Below are 24,292 nucleotides of genomic sequence, written 5' to 3' on the forward strand. Positions count from 1 at the left end.
GTTTAATGGCTGCCAAATGGGTTTTCCAGGCTAACGTATCTTGGAAATGAATTCCCAAGTACTTAAATGACCGGCATTGTTCTATTGGGTAATTCCCAATTGACCATGTATGCTTTTGAAATTTATTGCCAAAAACTAAAATTTTTGTTTTCTTATAATTAATTTGAAGGCCCTCCTTCTTGCAGTAAGAGTCCAGCTTTGACAAGAGCCTTCTTAAACCTACTGGCGTGAGGGAGAGGAGGATCATATCATCTGCGTATAGCAGAGTAGAAATCTTTCTACTACCTGCAGAGGGCGGAAAATTTTTTAATCCTTCTAATTCAAGAACTATATCATTCAGATATAGATTAAATAGAGTGGGTGCCAAAAGACAACCTTGTCTAACTCCTCTCCTTACTGCTATTGAGGCTGTCAAGTTATTGCCCACTCTAATTCTTAGAGTGTTATTTGAATATAGTTCTTTTATTAAGAAAAGAAGGCGTTTATTGATGTTAGTTCGCGCCAGCTTGCCCCATAAGCGGTCTATCAATTGAATCAAACGCCGCTGCTAAATCCACAAAGGCGGCATATAAATGTTTTGTGGGTCCACCAACTGCCTGCCTTGCGAGGCAATAAAGAGTGGCACAATGATCCAGTGTACTTTGTCCTTTCTGGAACCCTGCTTGTTCCGGGGCAATGATCGAGTTTTCGGTTTCCCATTCCTCCAGTTTTTGAAGAAGGAACTTACTGTATAACTTCGCGCCTATGTCCAATAGACTAATAGGCCGATAATTGCTCGGGTCCTCTTTTGTTCCTTTTTTATGAATGGGAATATCTATACTTTGCTTCCAACGATCTGGCATTTTCCCTGTATTGTTAATATTTGTAAAAAGCTTGGCCAGAATAGGTGCCCACCAGTCTGGAAAGTCAAGGTAAAGTTCCGGGGGAATCATATCTTCCCCCGGGGCTTTGCCCTTTTTTAATGCTGAAATAAGTGATCGAACATGAGATGATGTGACTGGCAGCCAAAAGCTGGAACTGAGCGTAATTTGAATAGGGCTAATAAGGTTTGTTGAAATCCGAGGAGCAAACATCTTGGCAAAATGCTCCTGCCACTTTATGGGTGGAATGTGGTTAGATAAAAATTGTCTATAAACCCCAGATCCAGCAGCGACTAAATCCCAAAAGAGTCGGTCATTGCCTTCGTGCCAAGCTTGGTTGAGTCGGTCCCACTGAGATCTTGCAAACATCGCTTTTTTATATCTGATTAAGGATTTATAAGAGGAGCGCAAGATAATAAGTTGGTTATAACTAAATGAAAGAGGATCTCTTAATATATTACGAGTAAATTTAATCAGCTGACACTTTGCTAGCTTACATTCCTGATCAAACCAACTCTTACACCTAGACTGATCTGTAATGGGTTTGTGTTTTTTGGTCAGCAAAGGTTTAATCATTGATAAAATCTGCTGGTAAGCTATAGCAGGATCCATTTTCCTATCCGTTACTGCCTGCCTAATCTCAGAAATACCAGAGTTCTCAAGCGTATGGAGAGTGAGCGTGTGTAAGTTTGAGGACCATCTTACTTTCCGATCTGCAATCTGGAGATCTTCACAATTTGGTAATATCAATGGGGGCAAAGAATACATCAATTTTAGACTTAACAACAAAGGAAAATGGTCACTTTCAATTCTATCCATTACACAAAAACAATCCACCCTAGGGAGAAGTATATTTGAAACCAGAATAAAATCAATTACACTGGCGCCCCGACTTGAGAAGAAAGTAAAGGCCCCGTTGGACTTATCCAGTTGAGAACCATGTAAATTGGCTAACTGGTGAGTAAGTATTAAATCTATTAACTTCAGTCCTTGTTTATTTATCGTTTTATCTCTCGAGTTCCTTTCCTCCAAAGGTAAAGGGGTAACCGGGCCATAATTTAATGAAAGTTCATCTATGTTACCATCGCCCATCCGGGCATTAAAATCTCCACAAATAATCATTCTATGATCCAAATATTGACACTCCAAAAGAGCTAGAAACTCAGATAACTGGTCCCAAACATTATTTGAGGGTAGAGACCTAGCCTTATATGGAGGGAAATAGACATTTATAATTATCAGTGGGCCAGTCAGAGAACTAGAGATCCTTACACCTTGGACAAAATGATCACAGGGGGGATTTAGGGTAAAAATCTCTAGCAGTAAATCATCAGAAATAAATATACATAGTCCACCACTACCTCTACCGTTTGCACTATATTTAAGCGCTGAGAGGGGAAAAGCCCGAAAGCCAGAAAGAGTCATCAGTGAGTCAGATGTTGCCCATGTTTCCTGCAGGCATACGATTTTATATTGCTGCAGAAAAGGGAAAAGATCATCCTTACAGTCTTTGTTAGACCATCCCTTAATGTTCCATGAAAGAATCTTGAGATGTCAACCAGACTCTAAAATCTCATTTGACACCACGGTAGAAATCAGGATGGTCTTACCCCAGCTAAAGTCTCGCCCTGAAGGAGAAATCAAACAACAGGAGACATCACACATATTAGTAGGATCTTGACTTTGAGGGACCTGTTGACCTTTTACAGAGGACGAGTTAAATTCCACCTTCTCTTCCTTAGCCCCCTCGTCTATGGGGAGCGAACTCTTCATAGAGCGTTCATGGATCACTGAAAGTCGTAATGAAAGGTGTACTAATCTATTTAAGATATTATCCCGTTCGATCGCAGGCAATAAACCAAAAGATTGTAGCAGAGATTGATCCTCCTCCTCTAGAGGATCATCCAGCGGGATCTCCTGACAAGAAAATGTAGCTGGCAGATGGTGGTTTACTAACAGAGAAGGATCCTTGGTGGTGACACTGTCAGCTACAACACAATTCCTTTGCAAGGAGAATCGATCCTCGTTTATATTAGAACTAATAACGCTCCTTTGAGAAATAAACGGAGTGTGAGTCTCTGACCGATTGCTTGGTGAATGTCCCACTGCACAATTAGCTTGGTCCTCAAATACGATCAACGGTTCTGTATCTAATTGGTCTGATAAATCTGGATGAGTTTGATTCTCATTCAAAGCAATAAATAAATCCATAGGGGGTGCAACATTAGCAAAAAAGCGATGAGTTGTTATGCCCAAATTGAACAAAGAATCTTTATTAAACCATATTTGCTGAGCTATTTCCTGTGAGGTAAAAGTAACGATCGCCCGAGCTCTGTAACTGTTAAAATAAATATATTCAACTTGATTAATGTCCGATATATGAATTTTCCTAAACCGAGCTGGGATTAGAGTCTTGTTCAATATATCTAACAGGTGCCTTTTCCTGACTGGTAAACTTAATAAGCCCCATGGTTTTGGGTAATTAGTTAAGACTAACTTATTCCTTATAAGTTTCCAGCTCCTAGATGAAGCAGAAATCACAGAGTGGTATTTTATGGGTGCAACCCTCAATGCATGTATTGAAAATGACAAGATGGTGCATATATGTGATGGCAAAAATACTTTTGTATTTTGTTAATAAAACTAAAATACCCATACATTTTCAAATGCATTGTATACTATGAAGACAAAATAGCAATAAGGATCACCTTGATTCTTTAGTGATGCACTAGTTTGTTGTTCAGCTTCAAATGCACATAAAAAAAACTAGCTAACCCATCAGTTCTAGTCATAGGCTACGTCCTAGCACCAGAATGCTTGACAAAAAGACAAACATTAGGTGACATAATGCAGTCAGACCTGTCATATTCCTTCCTAATCATTTTCAAACTGACCTTGACATTTTAATAATAAAGCAAAAATGCAGTGTGAAGAAAAAAGAAAACCAACACGTAATTAACAATAACAAAAACCTTCAGAAAGGCAAGCTAGACCAATGTACATTTAAAATCTATTTAAAGTGATGCAATGTTATGCGGGTACCAAATTGCAGTATCTTGCAAATTCACTTTGGGGAAAATGTTATGATTAATGAAAGGCTCTGCTTATTCTCATTATTCATATGGAAATAAAACAAGCAGCTAGACTTTGTGTGATAATCTGCTGTCTATATTTGGGCTGAATAGGGTCACCAAACAGATTCTTTCCTGGGCAAGGTTCTTGAGCCAGTGATTGCTAACTAGCTCCAGGCTTTCTTAGTGAAACTGATTTTTTTGATCCATTTCAATTGGCACAGAGGCTGCCTTAGTCGCCCTGTATGATGACCTCTGTTGGGACAGAGAGACAGGAGGAGTGTAACCCTGTTTATCCTCCTTAATCTTTCAGTACTATCAACCATGTTACCCTCTTGGAGCAGCTGTTTAAATCAAGATTGGCTGGCGCTGCTTTGTAGTGGTTCCAGTATTATTTGGATGGCCATCTCCAGAGAGTGGTGCTTGGGGGATGATGCTTGAACCCCTGAAGCCATCAATATGGGGTTCCACTGGGGTTGACTTTATTCCCCATGCTGTTTAACATCTATATAAAACCACTGTGTGGGATTAACCAGAGATTTGGAGTGCATTGTCATCAACATGCAATGTTCTCCTATACAACTTCAGGTGCAGCAATAGATGTGCTGGACTGGTGTCTGGCTTTGGTGATGGAGGTTAAGAGCTAATAAACTGAAGGTCAATCTGATGGGACTGAGGCACTGTTAGTGGGTGGTTTCCCAGGCCAGATGGGAGAGGTTCAACTGCAGCTAGTGCAGAATTCAGAAGCCAGATAACCGGCTGGGACAGAGTCTGGCTATTACACCAGTTCTGGTCCAACCACACCAATTAGTATCTGGGTTCAATTCAAAGTGCTGATTTTGACCTTTAAAGCCCTGTGTGGCTCAGAACCACAATACCCCAAGGACTGCCTCTCCCCCTATGAACCAGCCTGGATCTTGCCATCTTCACCCAACCCCCTTCTCCATGTGCCCCACCTGAGGGAGGTGTGGAGGGTGGCCATACAAGAATGGGCCTTTTCAGTGATGATCTTCTACCCCACTTGTAGAATGCTCTCCTAGAGGGACACACTTGTCCATCTTTAGCTGCCAGGCTAAGACCTTTTTGTTTTAGGCATGTGGTCATTAAGCCTCTTACATACTAACTTGGCTAAACCTGCTTGGGGGGGAGAAACCCCTACCGATTGGGGCTGTGAAGAAAATGGAAAGAAAAGGCAAGAAGAAGAAAGACCAGAAGCAAGAGGAGGAAGAGAAAGGAGAGGAAGAGAAGCGGAGGGGGGAGGCAAAAGGAAGAGAAAATTGGGGGGGGGAGAAAACAATTACAAGACCAGAAGAGGAAAATGAAGAGGTAAATAGGCAGAAAGCATGAGAAAGATAATGAAAGCCCTAGTTTTTTTAAAAAAAGAAAACTTGGAAAGGGAATACACAAACCATGAGTGGGGAATCTTTTTCAGCTGGAGGGCCACATTCCCTTCTGGACAACTTTCCTGGGGTCATATGCAGGTGATAGACGTGGCCACAGGCAAGACTGGGTAAAACATCGAATGTAAGTTTTCCTCATGTACAGTAGGCGAGTCTCTACACCCTCCCCCCTGTGTCCTCCATCCAGACAAGCAAGAATTATCACAGGTCAAGGCCACATTCCGGACAAGGAAAAACATTCCAGGAGGGTGCAAAGCAGGGTTAGTGAGGGATATGGCTCAGGAAGGTCTGCAGTCCGGGGAAAGAGGGACAGATACAGAAGCTTCATGGAGTCTCCCCATCCCGCTCCTTCTCATACACCTTCAAAAGAGTCACTGGGGTTTTTCCTGGGACATTGCCCTCCATAGATCTGTGCATTCTTGCTCTGGGAGAGAGAAAAGACCAGACTCTTCATGTGACATTTGGCAGAGCAATTTAATATCCCCAAACATACCACAGTAGATATTTTTCTTTTCTTTCTCCTGCTGGTTGAGGTATATTAAACAGGGTCTCAAATATATGTATGGTGAAACTCTATGTCAGCATTTAAGTTTTCTTTAACAACCAATAAGCTTGAATCCTCTTGCAAATGCAGATATATCTTCTACACAACTTGGTAGTTCGTTATCACTTAGCCCTATAAAAGTCCATTATGAAAGATAAATAGTTGAGTCCAGCTAATTAACACCTCATTCCTCCATTTGGAAGAAAGTGATTTCCTATGTTTGCTTTAGAAATTGAGCATCAAAAACATTTGATCCATGTGGGAGTCCATCAAAACAGGATCTTCTATTTCCATTCCTTGGGGGGAAATTGCTCTTTGGAGGAATTGTAAACAATACCAGAGCAAACGAAAGTGTGATGATTGAGACACAAAACCTTTTTACTGCTAAGCTTTTACACCCTGTGCCTTATAATTTGGAACTCCTACAAGAAGATTATACAAGTGGAACCCTGCAAAAAAATTGGTAGACTTTTATATTAAATTGGTTTGACCAGCCCTCTTCATGTCTCCCACAACAGTGTGTTGGGGCCTCTCCCAAATGTTTGGTTTTCCCCAGGAAACGATTACGTTTCCTACCTGCTCCACATGTTCCTGAAGACAGCACATAGCCTCCCTTCTTAGATGAAGATTTTTCAGTTATAAAACAGCCAACCTGTTTAAAAATTAGCCGACCTTTACTTTATTTGCTACATTTATATCTTGCTTTTCCTCTAAGTAGCTTCAGACAGCATTCATGGTGCTCCCTCCCTCTCCACTTTACCTTCCCAACAACTCTGTGAGGTAGGATACGCTGAGAGAAATTGACTAACCCAAAGTCACATGATGAGCTTTATGGCTGAGTGGGGATTTGAACTTGGGCCTCCCAGCTCCTAGTCCAACACAGGCCTTTTACATATCCTGTTTACATTCTTTGGCCTTTAAGCTCTCTGTGACATCCCATCCATCAGAATATTCTGAGATAATCACAGCTCTAGTCACTAGGTCTCAGGGTCTGACCCAAAGTTTTAGGGTTTTAGCCTTCTTCTCAGGAACTCTAGGGGTAAAAGGCTGATGTGCCAGAATGAAATGGAAGGTTAATATATATTCACTAATAGGGAAAAAACCCTGGCGGATTAAGAATGTACCTATAGCCAACAGATATTTCTATCAAACTTTAAAAAGCCGGGAAATTGGGCAGTTATAGTGAATGCACCAAACAGAGCAGGAGACCTGACCTCCGCTCTGAGATGTTGTACTGCCCTACAAATTTGTCAAAATGGAAACACAATTTGGCTTGGTCTTCCACAGTCCAATCCACTTCCTGTGTAGCTTGGAAGAAGTTGGCAACATGTGCCTTTGTGCTTTTTAAAGACAAATTGAAATATCAGTTGGCTATAGGTATGTTCTTAAACCACAAGAGTTGTGGGGTTTTTTTTGCCTGTTAGCAAATTTCTCTGCTTTTTAATCCAGGAGATAAGAAATGGGATCTTGTGCAAGTTTGCTGAGAATGGATTGATCATCTGCATGCTTATTGAGTTCAATGGGATTTACTCCCCTACAGCCATGCTCAGGATAGGTGAAACTGACGATGAGGAGGGGAAGAGGAGGGAGGGGAGGAAGTGGATGGAAGCAAGGGGGAGGGGGAGGACTGGTTTGATCATTTGCATGCTTATTGAGTTCAGTGGGATTTACTCCCATGCAGTCATGCTTTGAATAGGTGAAACTGACTATGGGGAAAGGTGAAGGATGAGGGAGGGCTGGATTGGGCAGGGGAGAAGGGAGAAGGAAGAGGGGAGGGGAGGAGGAAGGGAGGTTTGATCATTTGCATGCTTACAGAGTTCAATGGGATTTACTCCTGTGCAGTCATGCTAAGAATAGGTGAAACTGACAATGGAGGAGGAGGAGGGGAAGGGGACAGGAGAGGGAAGGAGAAAAGGAGGGAAAGAAGGGGGAGGGGATTGGAAGGGGATGGGGAGGGAGGAACAAAAGGGAGGGGATAGGATGGAGGAGGGGAAAGCAGGTTTGATCATTTGCATGCTTTTTTAATTCAGTGGGATTTACTCCTGCACAATGATGCTTAGGATAGGTCAAACTGACTTGAGGGAGGGGCAGGGAGGAAGGGCCATGGGATGAAGGGGAGGAGAAAGGAGGGGAGGAGAAAGGGAGGAGATTGGGTGGGTGAGCACTGGGCAGAGGGAAAGCCCCTTTCCTTTCCAAAAGTAAAACACTGTGAACAGTATCATTGCTTTGCAGCATTTTCCACACCTTTTTATTTATTTATTTATTTATTCGATTTATTAGTCGCTCATCTGGCTGGTACCCAGCCACTCTGAGCGACGTACAAAGCAAAAACATATAAAACATCAAGAACATCAAAAACTCAGCAATAAAACTAAACAAAAACATAGAAACAACTCAGTTACAGTATGTTGAAGATGCCTTGGCCTTTGACACTTGAGATATGTGTTTTCAGGGCCCTTCCTATTCCTCTGATCGTAATTTGTTTTAAACGGTTTTGAATATTGAATTTTTAATCTGTTGTAACCTGCCCTGGGTCTCTGGGTGGGTGAGAAGTCACATAATTCATCATTATCGGCAACAGCAACAGAGGCGGAGAACCTTTCTCAGGCCAACAACCACATTCTCCTTGGGGGGACACATGTCAGTGGTGGGCGTAGCCAGAGGCAAAAGCAGCTACTTTTGCACCATCACCAGCGTGACAACGCATTGAGGTTTCGAGGGCTCAGGCTCGGAGAGGAAAAAACACAGGATGAAGATCAATCTGACAAGGGAGGTTTCTCTCGCCCAGAGCCAAACACCGCAAGCTGGTGCCAAGTCAAATCGCAGAGAGCTGATCAGGAGGAGGAAATGATGTCTCAACTTGTTGGGAAGAGTTAAGGGAGTTGACCGGCTCCTAAGTTGCCGTTTGGGGCTTGCACCATTTCAGTCCGAGGAAAAAACGGCCTGGCTTGCTAGAGGGGTCAGCTTGCAGCCTCTCTCCTCCTCCTCCTCCTCTCCATCCATTCCCGCCTGAGGGGACAAGAGCACAGCCCCAGCCAGCCAGCCGAGGCAGGCAGCAGGCATCCGGGGCCGGGCTGGGCGCACAGCGGCAGCAGCGGAGCCAGCATGGGCCAGAGCGCACGGCAGGCCGGCAGGTGTGGCGAGGGCGCACAGCCGCCGGGCAGGCGTAGCGACCCTGGCCGGGGGATGGAGCGCGGCGGCGGCGAGGGGCGCCCGGAGGCAGTCACATGTAGTCTCCCATCCAAATTGAAACCAAACCTGTCCCTGGCCACATCCACACCAGGCCTTTATTTCACTTTAGACAGTCATGGCTTCTCCCAAAGAATTCTGGGAAGTGTAGTTTGTGAAGGGTGCTGAATGTTGCTAGGAGAGGCCCTATTCCCTTCACAGAGCTGCAGTCCCCAGAAGAGGAGCTGACTGGTCAACCACTCTCGCTACTGGCTATCAAGCAAATAGGAGTCTCCTAATAACTCTCAGCATCCTTTGCAAACTACACTTCCCAGGATTCTTTGGGGGAAGCTATGACTTTCTAAAGTGAAATAAAGGTCTGGTGTGGGTGTGGCCTCCTGATTAGCCAAGCCATAGAGCTGTGAGTCTGGCTTTTAGCAAAATTGACAGTTGGTCCTTACTGAGCATGCCTGATGTTATAATAGACTTCAATGCTAAATTTCTTAAATTAATTAAAAATCAGCCAGGCATTTTTTTTTAACTTTTAAACTGCAGATGATGAAGGTCAGAGTATGGGGCAAGGTCAGTAATAGGATTACAGGTACTCTGTGAACATGGCTGATTTTTAAATTAATTATAACAAATTATGAGAACTCTGACAGAAAAAAGTCCAACACCGGGTCTGGATTTTTTCCCTTCATTTTACACTTTGAACTCTTATTCTCTCCGATTGTTGTGTGCATCGCTATGAAAACTTAGAGGGTTGTTAAGCAAGCATTTCTAAGTTCAGGACTATAACTTTTGTAATGTTTTGTTTTGAAATTTGCTTATGGGAAGCAGCAGAATGGCACAGGGGATATTTTAAATTTAACATTGCGGAATACAAAAAATCCATGCTAGCTATAGTACACACCCACTCTCGTATGAACTTACGAGAACTTTTGTAAGTTCTCTAGCTGAAGAAATTTCCTTATTCAGTCTACGCCTCATCCTCCTGGCCATCCATACTCATCAATCTCTACTTTGCAAGCATCAGGCATAACCAGGCTCTTCCCCAATTGACTATCTTTTGACCCCACTAGGCTCCACCCCCTATTGGTAGACATGACCTTTTACTTCCCAGGCTCTGCCCCTGAATCTCAGGAGATCTGCCAATCCTAATCACAAAAGCAGCTCGGTGTATACCAGCAGGGATGGGAGATATATTCGATTCAGTTTGCATTTAAAGGCAAATCTATCAAATTTGCACTTTTCAAAATATCTATCCTTCAAAAGCCACACTTACCTGAATTTTGTGATGCAGTTGTCCAATCAAATAATGGTTACAAAAATGCATATATTAGGGGGAAATGTGCATAAATATATATATATTAGTGAAATAACATACAAAAATGCATTATATTGTGAAATTGCTTGCACAATTTTGTACACTAGTCAAAACTGCATGCAAAAATACGTTTAGCAGAAGAAATTTTCATTGAGACACTAAAGAATTTTCATGACGACTTTAGAAAAATCACAAATTACTGCAGAAACGTGGAGAACTGAATTTAAGATTACAAAAATGAGTAACGTAGAGAACCAAAACTAACAGATCCTTCCATCCCTAGATACCTGGGAATATCTAAATCCACCACAGGGTCAAATTGTGGTTTAGTGGTTATAGAGTTAGCCAAAGATGGGGGAAACCTAATGCAAGTCCCCACTCAGCCAAGAAACTCAGTGAGCAACTTCAGGCCAGTTACTACCCCTCCACCTAACCTACCTCACAGAATTTGTCTGAGGGCAAAATGCGGGGTGGGGGTTAGAAAAAGGCAGGAGAAAAGAAAGAAGTAAAACAAACCCACTGGCTCTGCAGCAGCTTTTTCTGCATTGAACCTCCCTCTACAACCTAAATACTTTACTGAGAAATAATTTTAGAAGTCTAGTCACTTACCTTGCATTACACAGGTTGATGACAGAACAGAACTCCAGACACAAAAAGTTATATATATATATATATATAAAACCAAGCACACAGATGTATTTATATCTACATTTACACCTCTATTTTCTGCCTTGCAATGATTCAACAATGTATTTCATTCTTTATTAACTAAGCACAGTGGGGAGGAGACCCTGGCTGGGAGTCCAGATTCTGTGAGTTCAAATCCCCACTCGTGTCTCCTGGGTGTCAAGAGCCAGCTAAACATCACACCCACAGTGACTGGCTCAGGGGTTACGTGCTCTGCCACCTGTGCAGCCATGGGCAAGCTGCATAGTCTCAAGGAGCCCAGTTGCCCCCCAGCTGGCAGTTGCGACAAGGAAGGGGCTGGCTTGTACAGCTGTGGCTAACAGAATAAACCTCCCCCCTGGGATAAAAACCAAAGAAATGATGAAATTTTAAAAGGGGTAGGCCTAGAAGTAGGCATTGTGAGAGCAGGGGCACAGCATATAAATTCAGAAGAGCAAAATTACCACAGGCCTAACCACAAGTGCCAAAGACACTTGAAGAGAGACACTGCTTACAAGTGCCTGTATGCTAATGCTAGGAGCCTGCGAACCAAGATGGGAGAACTGGAGTGCTTGGTCTTAGAGGAGAGCATTGATATAGTGAGCGTAACGGAGACCTGGTGGAATGGAGAAAACCAGTGGGATACGGTTATCCCTGGATATAAACTATATCGGAAGGACAGGGAAGGACGTATTGGTGGCGGAGTCGCTCTATACGTGAAAGAAGGCATTGAATCCAGCAAGCTCGAAACCCCAAAAGAGGCAGACTCCTCCACAGAATTGTTGTGGGTGGTGATACCATGCCCCAGGAGGGACTTAATACTGGGAACAATCTATCGTCCCCCTGATCAAAATGCTCAGGGAGACCTTGAGATGAGATATGAAATTGAGGAAGCATCCAAACTAGGAAATGTGGTAGTAATGGGTGACTTCAACTACCCGGACATAGACTGGCTGCATATGTGTTCCAGTCATGACAAAGAAGCAAAGTTTCTAGATATTCTAAATGACTATTCCCTAGACCAGTTGGTCATGGAACCGACCAGAGGGATGGCAACCCTGGACTTAATACTCAGTGGGGACCGGGGCCTGGTGCGAGATGTAAGTGTTGTTGAACCGATTGGGAGCAGTGACCACAGTGCTATTAAATTAAACATACATGTAACTGGCCAATTGCCAAGAAAATCCAACACGGTCACATTTGACTTCAAAAGAGGAAATTTCACAGAAATGAGGGGATTGGTAAAAAGAAAGCTGAAAAACAAAGTCCAGAGGGTCACATCACTCGAAAATGCTTGGAAGTTGTTTAAAAACACTATATTAGAAGCTCAACTGGAGTGCATACTGCAGATCAGAAAAGGTACCGCCAGGGCCAAGAAGATGCCAGCATGGTTAACGAGCAAAGTCAAGGAAGCTCTTAGAGGCAAAAAGTCTTCCTTCAAAAAATGGAAGTCTTGCCCAAATGAAGAAAATGAAAAAGAACACAAACTCTGGCAAAAGAAATGCAAGAAGACAATAAGGGATGCTAAGAAAGAATTTGAGGAGCACATTGCTAAGAACATAAAAACCAACAACAAAAAATTCTATAAAAACATTCAAAGCAGGAGACCATCTAGGGAGACGATTGGACCCTTGGATGATAAGGGAGTCAAAGGTGTACTAAAGAACGATAAGGAGATTGCAGAGAAGCTAAATGAATTCTTTGCATCTGTCTTCACAGTGGAAGATATAGGGCAGATCCCTGAACCTGAACTAACATTTGCAGGAAGGGATTCTGAGGAACTGAGACAAATAGTGGTAACAAGAGAGGAAGTTCTAGGCTTAATGGACAATATAAAAAGTGACAAATCACCGGGCCCGGATAGCATCCACCCGAGAGTTCTCAAAGAACTCAGATGTGAAATTGCTGATCTGCTAACTAAAATATGTAACTTGTCCCTCGGGTCCTCCTCTGTGCCTGAGGACTGGAAAGTGGCAAATGTAACACCAATCTTCAAAAAGGGATCCAGAGGGGATCCCGGAAATTACAGGCCAGTTAGCTTAACTTCTGTCCCTGGAAAACTGGTAGAAAGTGTGATTAAAGCTAGATTAATTAAGCACGTAGAAGAACAAGCCTTGCTGAAGCAGATCCAGCATGGCTTCTGCAAGGGAAAGTCCTGTCTCAGTAACCTATTAGAATTCTTTGAGAGTGTCAACAAGCATATAGATAGAGGTGATCCGGTGGACATAGTGTACTTAGACTTTCAAAAAGTGTTTGACAAGGTACCTCACCAAAGACTTCTGAGGAAGCTTAGCAGTCATGGAATAAGAGGAGAGGTCCTCTTGTGGATAAGAAATTGGTTAAGAAGCAGAAAGCAGAGAGTAGGAATAAACAGACAGTTCTCCCAATGGAGGGCTGTAGAAAGTGGAGTCCCTCAAGGATCGGTATTGGGACCTGTACTTTTCAACTTGTTCATTAATGACCTAGAATTAGGAGTGAGCAGTGAAGTGGCCAAGTTTGCTGACGACACTAAATTGTTCAGGGTTGTTAAAACAAAAAGGATTGCGAAGAGCTCCAAAAAGACCTCTCCAAACTGAGTGAATGGGCGGAAAAATGGCAAATGCAATTCAATATAAACAAGTGTAAAATTATGCATATTGGAGCAAAAAATCTGAATTTCACATATACGCTCATGGGGTCTGAACTGGCGGTGACCGACCAGGAGAGAGACCTCGGGGTTGTAGTGGACAGCACGATGAAAATGTCGACCCAGTGTGCGGCAGCTGTGAAAAAGGCAAATTCCATGCTAGCGATAATTAGGAAAGGTATTGAAAATAAAACAGCCGATATCATAATGCCATTGTATAAATCTATGGTGCGGCCGCATTTGGAATACTGTGTACAGTTCTGGTCGCCTCATCTCAAAAAGGATATTATAGAGTTGGAAAAGGTTCAGAAGAGGGCAACCAGAATGATCAAGGGGATGGAGCGACTCCCTTACGAGGAAAGGTTGCAGCATTCGGGGCTTTTTAGTTTAGAGAAAAGGCGGGTCAGAGGAGACATGATAGAAGTGTATAAAATTATGCATGGCATTGAGAAAGTGGATAGAGAAAAGTTCTTCTCCCTCTCTCATAATACTAGAACTCGTGGACGTTCAAAGAAACTGAATGTTGGAAGATTCAGGACAGACAAAAGGAAGTACTTCTTTACTCAGCGCATAGTTAAACCATGGAATTTGCTCCCACAAGATGCAGTAATGGCCACCAGCTTGGATGGCTTTAAAAGAAGATTAGACAAATTCATGGAGGACAGGGCTATCAATGGCTACTAGCTGTGATGGCTGTGCTCTGCCACCCTAGTCAGAGGCAGCATGCTTCTGAAAACCAGTTGCCTGAAGCCTCAGGACGGGAGAGTGTTCTTGCACTCGGGTCCTGCTTGCGGGCTTCCCCCAGGCACCTGGTTGGCCACTGTGAGAACAGGATGCTGGACTAGATGGGCCACTGGCCTGATCCAGCAGGCTCTTCTTATGTTCTTATGAGCAGGCCCTAGCCAGCTGGGGAGGACTAGCCTCAGAGGGAGGCAATGGTAAACCCCCTCTGAATACCACTTACCATGAAAACCCTATTCATAGGGTAGCCTTAAGTCGGGATTGACTTGAAGGCAGTCCATTTCCATTTTCTCCTGGCAGCACTCACATACTGTATTCTCCTTCGGCTGAGGACAAATGAAACCAGTCTCCAGGAACCCAGAAAGAGAAGTAGGTATAGTCTTACTCACTCTAGGCTTGCATTAAATAATCTATTAATGCCAAATTCTTATGGAAAATGCTTTGTTTTATAATGGCCATAAAAATAAAATACAACTGTTTATTGCTGTAATAGAAGCTAAACTTATGTAGTACATTGGTATATGTTGTCAATCATGAGATGTAAGTAGTTATGCTATGAAAATCACATTAGGGTTATAGTTTTGTTGGTTTTTCCACCTCTCTGAAATTGCCAGTTTTATGTATACATTTTTCATTACAAATACAATAAAGCAGATCTCACTGGATGATTTCCCAATAGTTTCATCGACTTGGATGTTCTGGTTTTCAGACATTAAAAAAAAAAGACAAACAGGGTGATCTAAAACTCCTAGAAATCCACTTGGCTTTATTTATGTCAGTAATTCTTAAATTTGGGGGGGGTGAATAGTGTGCTTTCAGATGGCCTGGAGACCACAGGGAAGCTAGAGCGAAAGACTAGAAGACTTTCTTCAGCTTTGGGGGAAAATGCAGCTTTCTGTATTGTGTGCAGCTGTGCTGAATGCACGGTATGAAAGGGAAGGGAAATAAAAATTCCACAGACACCCAATTCAACAAGGTGGAAAGTTTATTGAAATTAGAGCAGAGTCTTTCCTGATCTTTGCTTTAGCAACAGCAAAACTACTAAAATCAAAGAAAGCAAAGTCAAATTGAAGGCAAGCAAGTCCTTTATGCCAAGAAGCTGTCTCACAATTTACATATCCTTCAGCAGGGGATCATCACCAAATTCCCAGCTGGCCACAGAAATAATCAGTTATAGATGTCCCTTGCATTTTAAAGGAATGTGCATAGCAGAGCACTGCAGTGACAGATTGCTACAGTTTACAAACATCCATTTAAGCACTTGTAACAAAGCTGTTCGCTTGCATGACTCTCTGCTCAATCAGGAACCTTGCTTAGTATGGATATCCCCAACAATTCAACTCATGTCTTGCTAGGCAGTGGAAAGGCGTTGCTAGTTTTGTTCATGGCATGTCACACATATATACACACTCACCAAGACACTAATATTCAGTACTAATAAATGCTAATGTATTAGAAGGCAAGAACATGCAATGAAATTAAGAAGAGCCTGACTAGTATCCATAGTATCTGCCTACTTGAAGCATCACTTAGTCTTCTCTTCAACCCAGATATTCTGTATAGCTGCACGGTACAGAAAGAGTTCCATTTTGTTTTAGACACTACCCATGCCTGTATACTTGCCCTAATGTAAGAAAATTAAGATTACCACCATTTTTGTCCAAACAGAGTTTTCTAGTAGATTTTGAGTTTTCTCCAGATGAAAAAATCTGCAGAATTTCAGAAGAATTTAAAATATTTATTATTATTATTAATTCACTGTATATATAACCTACTATTCACTGAATAATCTCAATCCCACAGCAGGGAACAAAATAATGAACAGAAAAATATACAAAATCATCTAAACAAGTCAAGTAAACAAATTAACAAATTTGTTGGAAGGCAAACAAGCAAAACCACAAAAAAAACAGAAAGTTAAACTTCCAATTTAACCTAGTTAGAACAAACACAGGACATTTAAACAGATTACAGAGTCCATGGCCTTAGGAAGAGCTCCCACCCCATTTAACAGCTCTGGCACACCTTTCACTCCCCCTCTGTCTCTCACACAAAAAGGGCCCCCCTCCATGCCAGCAGACTCTCATTCCAGCTTTTGAGCAATACCTTTCACCCCTACTCTTCAACCCATCCAGGCTCTCACCCTGAGTGGTATGAATCATTGCCGGGAAGCATCCACATGAAGAACTTCACACCTCTTGTCCACAGGAGCAACAGATTAAATAACACAAAAGAAGTGGGTGGCAATATATCACAGCTGGTTTTCCTCTCCCCTTCCCAGTCCTGACAAAACTCACAGGCTTGAAGGTCAGCAAGGCTATGAGACAGAGAGGTACAGGTGGATTTGCTGGCCTCTTCCATCTCTTCCCTCCTTACCAGCTAGCACAAATAGCTTTTGGTATCCCAGAGAACAGGAACTCTGGCAACACTCCTAAAATAAATAAATAAATAAATAAATAAATAAATAAATAAATAAGGACAGGGACAGTGCCAGAGGGTGGCTAGGTCGGGCTCTGGCCAAGGGCCCCTGAAGGGCCACTCCTTAGGGTGGGAGGGTAGCGTTCCCCTTCTGTGATCCATGGCAGCATTGACTCCTGACCGTGCAACAGATAGCAAAGAGGGAGCTCCCAGCGCCCCCAAACCACATGGGCCAGCAACACCTGTCCACATGCCCCGCCTACTTTTCCTGTTGCAGTGAATGCTGTGCACACTGCTCACACATGCCTGCCATCAACCAAGATGGTGGCAGAGGCTTCCCTAAGAGGTTGACACCCCTGCCGCCGTCTTGGTTGATGGCAGGCATGTGTGCTTGTAGCTTAGCATATATGTGTGTCATCAACCAAGGTGGTGGTGGGGGCATCAGCCCCTTATTGAAGCCCCTGTCACCATCTTGGTTGATGGAAGCCATGCACACACAGCACACATGGCATTCATGTTGAGGTGAAAGGAGAGGTAGGTGTGGCATGCGGGTAGCGACACAGGCCTAGGGCAGGCTGGTGCCCAAGGGCCCAGCCATGCCTGGCACTAGCTCTGAATAGAGATTTCTAGGCTGAAATTAAGTCAGTAAGCCACAACTGGGGTTCCTCTTCCCTTCCTGATCCCAACAAAACTCATGGCCCTCAAGGTCAGTAAGGCTGCTAGGGAGGGAGGTGTAGGTAGATTTGCTGGCCTCTTCCATCTTTCTCCTTCTTGCCAGCTGGCATAAACAATATTTGGTGTCCTAGATCTGCCTTTGATTATGAGATTTCTGGGTTCTGGTGTGGATTGCAGGGAAGCTGCAGTATCTTTCTGTTGCTGTTCTGCCGTAGGACTCACTCAGGTATGTTGGCAACACTCCTTAAGTATTTAAAAATACCCCCAAACACCTTTCTGAATTTTTAAAAAGCACACTATTTCTGCAATATGTTTATGTTTCTGCTTTATTGCACTTCTGAAGAAAGGGGATTTTAAACCTAAAGTAGCCACCAAGAGTATCTCTTAATCTCTGCATGCCTTCACTCTGTAAACTGGTACATGGTAGTCATAATGAAAGTCACTCCTCGCTGACTGCTAGGGATCCTCTGCAAAGACATCCATATCAAAGCAGGGTTGGCAACCCCCTGCCTGGAATACTCTGCCCCTGCCTTTTAACATGGCTGCTCCAAACTTCTTTACAGACTTGACCCTTCACTGCAGAAAGAGGTTTGAGAAATGAGTAAGAGTTAAGAAGATTCTTTAGCTTTTCCTGCCTACCACGCGGGCTGCTATAAACTCACTTTGATATAACTGACAGAGAAAAACACACATGAATTGGTCTACCTTCATAGGCAGTAGCTTTGAAACAGCACCAATTGCAGTCACACTACCCAGTATGTGATTTCTCTTTTACCACTATTGGGCAAGAAACAAACGGTCATGCAAACAACAACATCAGTGGGTTTAAGGGGGTTGAGCGGAGTGCATGGAACCACTGTTGTTCCTTTTATGGATGTAAGGCACTGAGGTCAGAGGTAAATGAAATGCAAACACAAAACAAAAACAAAAAACAGTGATGATTTCCTAAATGCAATACCATACCAAACACAAGATTCCTATGAGTAAGGCAGAAAACTCAGCATCCCACAACCAATCAGGTTTCCAAGCAAAAAACCAAAACTAAAACAACCTGGCTGCCAGTCAGCCAAGGTCACAGAAATCCCCATGCAGCACAACCTGACCCAGGAGTTGTAGTTAGTGCAGAATGCCGTGGCATGATTGCTGACATGAGTGAGACCCTATCAGCACATAATACCTCTGCTCTGAAATCTGTACTGGTTGTCGATTTGCTACCAGGCCAAGTTCAAGGTGTGCTGTTCATGTTATGGGTACCACATAGTACTTGTTCTGCTCTTATAAGAAATCAGTCCTTTACTGTGGCAGTACCTACACTTTGGAACTCCCTGCCTATTGACATTAGGCAGGCGCCTTCATTGTACTCCTTTTGGCACCTGCCAAAAACATTTTTGGTTAAGTAAGCCTACCCAGGTATGTAGAAACTATTATGTTTTTATCTGTTTTTAACTCATTGTTGGTTTTATTATTTTGAATGTTTTTAAATAAATAAATACATGTTTTAAATACCTGTCTTTAACTGTTTTTTGCCAATAATTGTATTGTTTTAATTCCTTCTGTAAACTGCTTTGAGGTTTTTCACAATAAAGTGGTATATAAATGTTATGAATGAAATACATAAATACGTTTCAGAGTCACTGTGGTCCTTGTGTCTCTTTCTTCTTTTAGGAACAAAGGACTCTGAATTATACTAACTAAGGCCATTTGGTACTGTCTAGCTCAGTACTGATGACATGGACTAGTATTAGCTCTCCAGGATTCCAAGGAATAGTCTTTTCCAGAGATTGGATTTTGGACCTTTGCACGCAAAGCATGTGCCCTACCACTGAGCTACAGCCCCTCCCCTGTTTAAAAAGTATCTTTTAATATTGTTCTTTTCAATTCACTAATGAATGCACAGCATACCCAGAGCTTGTAAAAGTTACTTTTTTGAACTACAACTCCCATCAGCCCCAGCCAACCATGGCCACTGGATTGGGCTGATGGGAGTTGTAGTTCAAAAAAGTAACTTTTCCAAGCTCTGAGCATACCTAGGGGAGATCCACATCATTCATTTAAAGCACATTGAACATACATTTGAAGCACATGAATCCCACCACAGAATCATGGGAACTGTAGTTTGTTAAGAGTGGTTGGAACTATAACTGTGAGGGGGAACTACACTTCCCAGGATTCTTTGGGGGAAGTCATGTGCTTTGAATGTGAGTTGGATGTGCTTTAAATGCATTATGTGGATCTGCATTACTTCATAAACGTTGCCTGCATATAAATTATTTTATTTATTTTTTAAAAAATGGAAATCAGCTACAGGGTTTACTGCACGACTATGGGCTATTCATCATATCTCAGTCTAATTGGCCCCTCCAGGTGAAAACAACAGTGGGGGACCATGATCACCCCAAGGAAGAACACACTTAAAATGTAGAGGAAATAATAATGTACAACCATAGAGTAAAATCAGATACATATCAAGACATAGATATCTATATATAAAAATGTAAGCCCTCATGCTGTCATGGCATCATGACATCATAGTGTGATGCTGATGGAGGGGCGAGCTGGAGAGAGCAGCCTAACCAGAAGGCTGGGTGACAGGCTGGATGACTTGGAACTTCTGCAGGTGCAGCCTCAGTGGAAGGCTGTGGGAGGCTGGCAGTGGAGGCTGTAGCCTGGGCTACAGGCAAGGCAGAAGAGGGTGATGGCAGCATCAGCAGCTTGGCCGTGGCTGCTTACTGGGCAGATAAGGCTGGCTGGGGAAGGATCTGCGGGAGACTAGCCACAGCAATTGCAGTCTGGGCAAAAGGCTGGTTGGGGATGCTGTGGGAGTAGTGGAGGCATCTCCGGTGGGGGCGGGGTGAGTGTGGCCTAAACAGAAGGCTGGGCAACATACTGGGCAATTGGTGGTTGCTGCAGCTGCAGCTTAGGTGGGAGGTCAGCAGCAGAGGCTGCAGCCTGGGCAAGTGATGGCGGAGGCAGCAGCAGCAGCAGTTCAGCTGGGCCAAGCAGTCAAGGCTGGCTGAGAGAGAAAGTGGAAGAAGGGAAGGCAGCTCTGGGGACCTGTGTGGGGGGAGAGGGAAGGGAGGGCAGCTCTGACAGCCTGTGGGGCATGAAGAGAAAAGGCAGGGCAGCTCTGGTTGCCTGTGGGAGGGAAGGGGGAAGGGAGGGCAGCTCTGGCAATGGTCGGCAGGATTGGCCAGTGAAACAAGCAGAGGCGGCAGCCCCTAATGAAGAAATATTTATATAAGCATGACTGTCAAAGATGTTTATTATTTACACAACCCATAAAGATATTTACAATGCAATCCTATGCATGTTTACTCAGAAGCAAGTTCCAATGTAATCAGTGGGGGTTACTCAAACAGGAAGTGTGCACAAGATGGCAACCTCAAATGATAAGGAACTTCACTCACCCAACCCAACCCAAAATTCAGAATCATGCCACTTGAAGCTGTTTTGCAACTCCTTTATACTTGTTTTCATTGTTATTGGATTTTAAATGGATTTATCTCTTCTTGTGAGCTGCCTTGGTTTCCAACCCTGCCTCACAGGGTTGATGGAAAGATTCAATATACACACACACTGGAGATGTAAAAGTACATACACCCCGTATAATAGTTTATTGCCAAAACCAGTTTGTCATTGCAGAACATTTTTTAACATTCTGCTTAAGAGGGGGGGAGGAAGAGAGCAAGATTTACAACACTATGCTATGTTCACTCAAAAGTTCCATTGATTTACAGCACAATCCTAACCATGTCTGCTCAAAAATAAGTCCTACTGAATTCAATGGGGTTTACTCCCATGTATGTGGGGTTAGTAGTGCAGCTTTACTCCCAGAAAAGTGAGTATAGGATTAATGTTTCATATAGGGATGGTTTTGAATACAGGCTATGAATTAGACAAACAAACTGTCCTCTTCAACAACCCAGGAAAATTTTAGTATAGTGTAGTGGTTAAGGTGGTAGACTACGACCTGGGAGACCATGAAGCTCACTGGGTGACCTTGGGCCAGTCACTGCCTCTCAGCCTCAGAGGAAGGCAATAGTAAACCACCTCTGAATGTATTTATTTATTTATTGGATTTATTAGTCGCCCATCTGGGAGGATATCCAACCACCCTGGGTGACGTACAACCAAAAATTTAAAGTTACAATGAACAATAAAGATAAAAACATTAATACATTAAAATCACATTCTCCATGGTGTTAACAGTGACCAACGCATGAGGTGGCTCATCCTCACCAGGCAGCATCTGGCCATCTTTCCATCCCACCTTGCCTTCTTTCATAGACCCTTTGCCTCTGATCATAACTTTTATGTAGTGGGAGGAGGAGCAGATGGTTCAGTACAAATCCATTATAAACCCACAATAACAGATGATCTTCTAAAGATGGGATCACATGTCTTCCAACTGCTAGATACAGCTTACCATGAAAACCTTATTCATAGGGTCGCCATAAGTCAGGATCGACTTGAAGACAGTCCATTTCCATTTTCATAATTAGAAAAGCATAACACATTGTAATGGCATAATAAGCTGTATGTTCCCTTTTTTGTTTCTGGTCAAAATTTATTTGAAAGATAAAATGTATAATATACTATTTTTGCAAGTAATTAAAAAACCTGTGTATACACTTATTATAATCATAACAAATTGCATGCCTATTAAGATCCTGATGTGATCTTTTGTTCTAAATCTCCTGCACACACAAAGGTGCTATTGCTGAAAGCTATATGTTTACTCAGTTTATGAGATTTGCAGACAAGCAGGAAAAGGAAACTGTTTTCTGAACTTGCAGTGGATTCTAGCTATTGCCTGGAGGTCAAGAAATCCTTTATCAATCATGACCCCAATTTCACTTATTGGCTAAAAACCTGAAAGAGCGGGATTAGAGCAGCTGGCTACTAGCAGAAATTGGGTTAGTGTTAGGGGGCTGACATTTTGGTGTATAACTTCAAACTTAATGTTTTGCCTTATATAGCATTGGCCATAAAAAAGTATGCTTTTGCCTACTTCACACTGTTCATAGAATGAATGGCACATTGAGTTAGGTAGAAAGGATGCTGTTGATTTGACTAATCCAGACTGAATTTAGGAGCTGCAACTGGTTTCTCCAGTGTGGAAAGGGAGAGAATCTAATGAAGGCTGAAGCAGTGACTCAACCACCCCCACAGGCATGATTTTGATTGTAAAGGGATTCATTGGTCAGATGGAATGAGTCTCCAAAACTCCTCAAGGCCTGGCAAGCTCAGCACAAATCAGCTTTGTGAGTCTGGCAGGTCTCCCTCAGCAGATTTACAGGGTTGTGAGTATTGAGGGGTGATGGAGAATAATAGGGGATGTTTGGGGGCTCAGAGCCATGGTGGAGTAGGGATGGGGGAGAAATGTGATTTAGCTCACATTTAAAGGTGAAGCTACCGAATTAACACTTTCCAAAACAATACACAAACTGAAATACATCCAGCCTTCAAAATTTGAACGTCTCTAAATTTTGCAGTGCAGCTCTCCAGTGAAGGAATGTGAACAAAAATGCATGTACACAGGATAAAGTGTGCATGAGAATGTGCAACAATGCACTATACTGAAGAAATTTGGTTTGCAACAATATGCGTAATAAGCAAAATTGCATACAAAATGTGAAATTTGCACTAAAATGCTGATGAGGACTTTTTTTAAAAAAAAGCTAACTGATGTGGAAAACTGAAATGTGGAGAACTGAATTTTATATTGGAAAAATGAAAGAAACTAAAATCGACAGATTTGCCCATCCCTAGTGTGGGGTTATTCGCATAGGAAAGGGGGCAAGGGTTGCTGTCTCTCTTCTGCCTCATTAAAGTATAAATGGCAAGAAAAGCAGTAAATGAGAGGCAGAGCTGAGAGTAAATCACATTTCAGCTAGCATTCAATACAATTAATGTTGCCTTGGCCATATTTTAGTTGGTGCGATGTGTCATGCCTTTTTTCTGAGCTATTCTCCAAAATAATCAGGCTCATAGTTAAAAGAAACTAGTAGAGTTGTATATACATTAGATATTGAAGAGTAATCCAAGCCATCTTCAGTTTATGGGAAAACTGGAGTAAAAAAAAAGCATGTGTAACATTTAACTTGTAGAGAGCTGATTTGCAGGGGATACATCTATTCATGTTTACTTGGCAGTTCATTTCACAGTGTTCAATGGGCTTACTCCCTAGTTAAGTGTGTTTAGGGTTGTTATCTCTGGAGTTAGTTTTTAGAAGAAAAATAGGTCGACAGTGCAATCCTAAGCATGTCTACCCAAACTAGATATGTGGTCAGGAGGACTTGCTTCCAGAAAAGTGTACCTGATCTTGCAGCCCAAGTTAACATAGTCAAATATAGTAATATAGTCAAATTAGCAAAGGACATTATGATATATAATTTTCTTCATTTGAAGATTCTGGGAAGTGACTTGACAAACATCTGGACTGGCACCGAACATAAGGGATTGGGCTAAGTATTCTGTATTGCCACTTCCAACCCTTTGCTTGTTTGATTCTCAAATTTAATCTCCAGGCACCATTTGTGATTGCAATTTTTTAAAAGTGTCTCTTCTAGCACAGCAGCAGCAGTTAATATTGTGTTTGGTTATCCCATAAGCCTCTATTTTGAGAAGCTTATCCTTCAGCCACGCAGCAGTGTACTAATTGAAGCAAAAATAATTTCTCATTCCTTGAGAATTGTGCTGATCTTGTTGTTGGGCACCCATAACAAAATAAGATGAATATTGTAGATGGTTTATTTTTTATTAGAAACTGGTGCATTTCCTAACTATTGAAATC

General features: G+C 42.5%; 1 long non-coding RNA gene across 1 annotated transcript in view; it reads right to left on the reverse strand.

The window, feature by feature from the left end:
* The window catches only part of LOC133382353 (uncharacterized), a 91,354-nt gene extending 74,749 nt beyond the window's left edge, over window positions 1–16,605 (reverse strand). Inside the window, exon 1 of the long non-coding RNA XR_009761918.1 lies at window positions 16,547–16,605. This is a non-coding gene — a long non-coding RNA (uncharacterized LOC133382353). The remainder of the gene's footprint in view (window positions 1–16,546) is intronic.
* Between the last annotated feature and the right edge of the window lie 7,687 nt (window positions 16,606–24,292).

Source organism: Rhineura floridana, chromosome 3 (genome assembly GCF_030035675.1).
Source record: "Rhineura floridana isolate rRhiFlo1 chromosome 3, rRhiFlo1.hap2, whole genome shotgun sequence".
NCBI classification, from domain to species: Eukaryota; Metazoa; Chordata; class Lepidosauria; order Squamata; family Rhineuridae; genus Rhineura; species Rhineura floridana.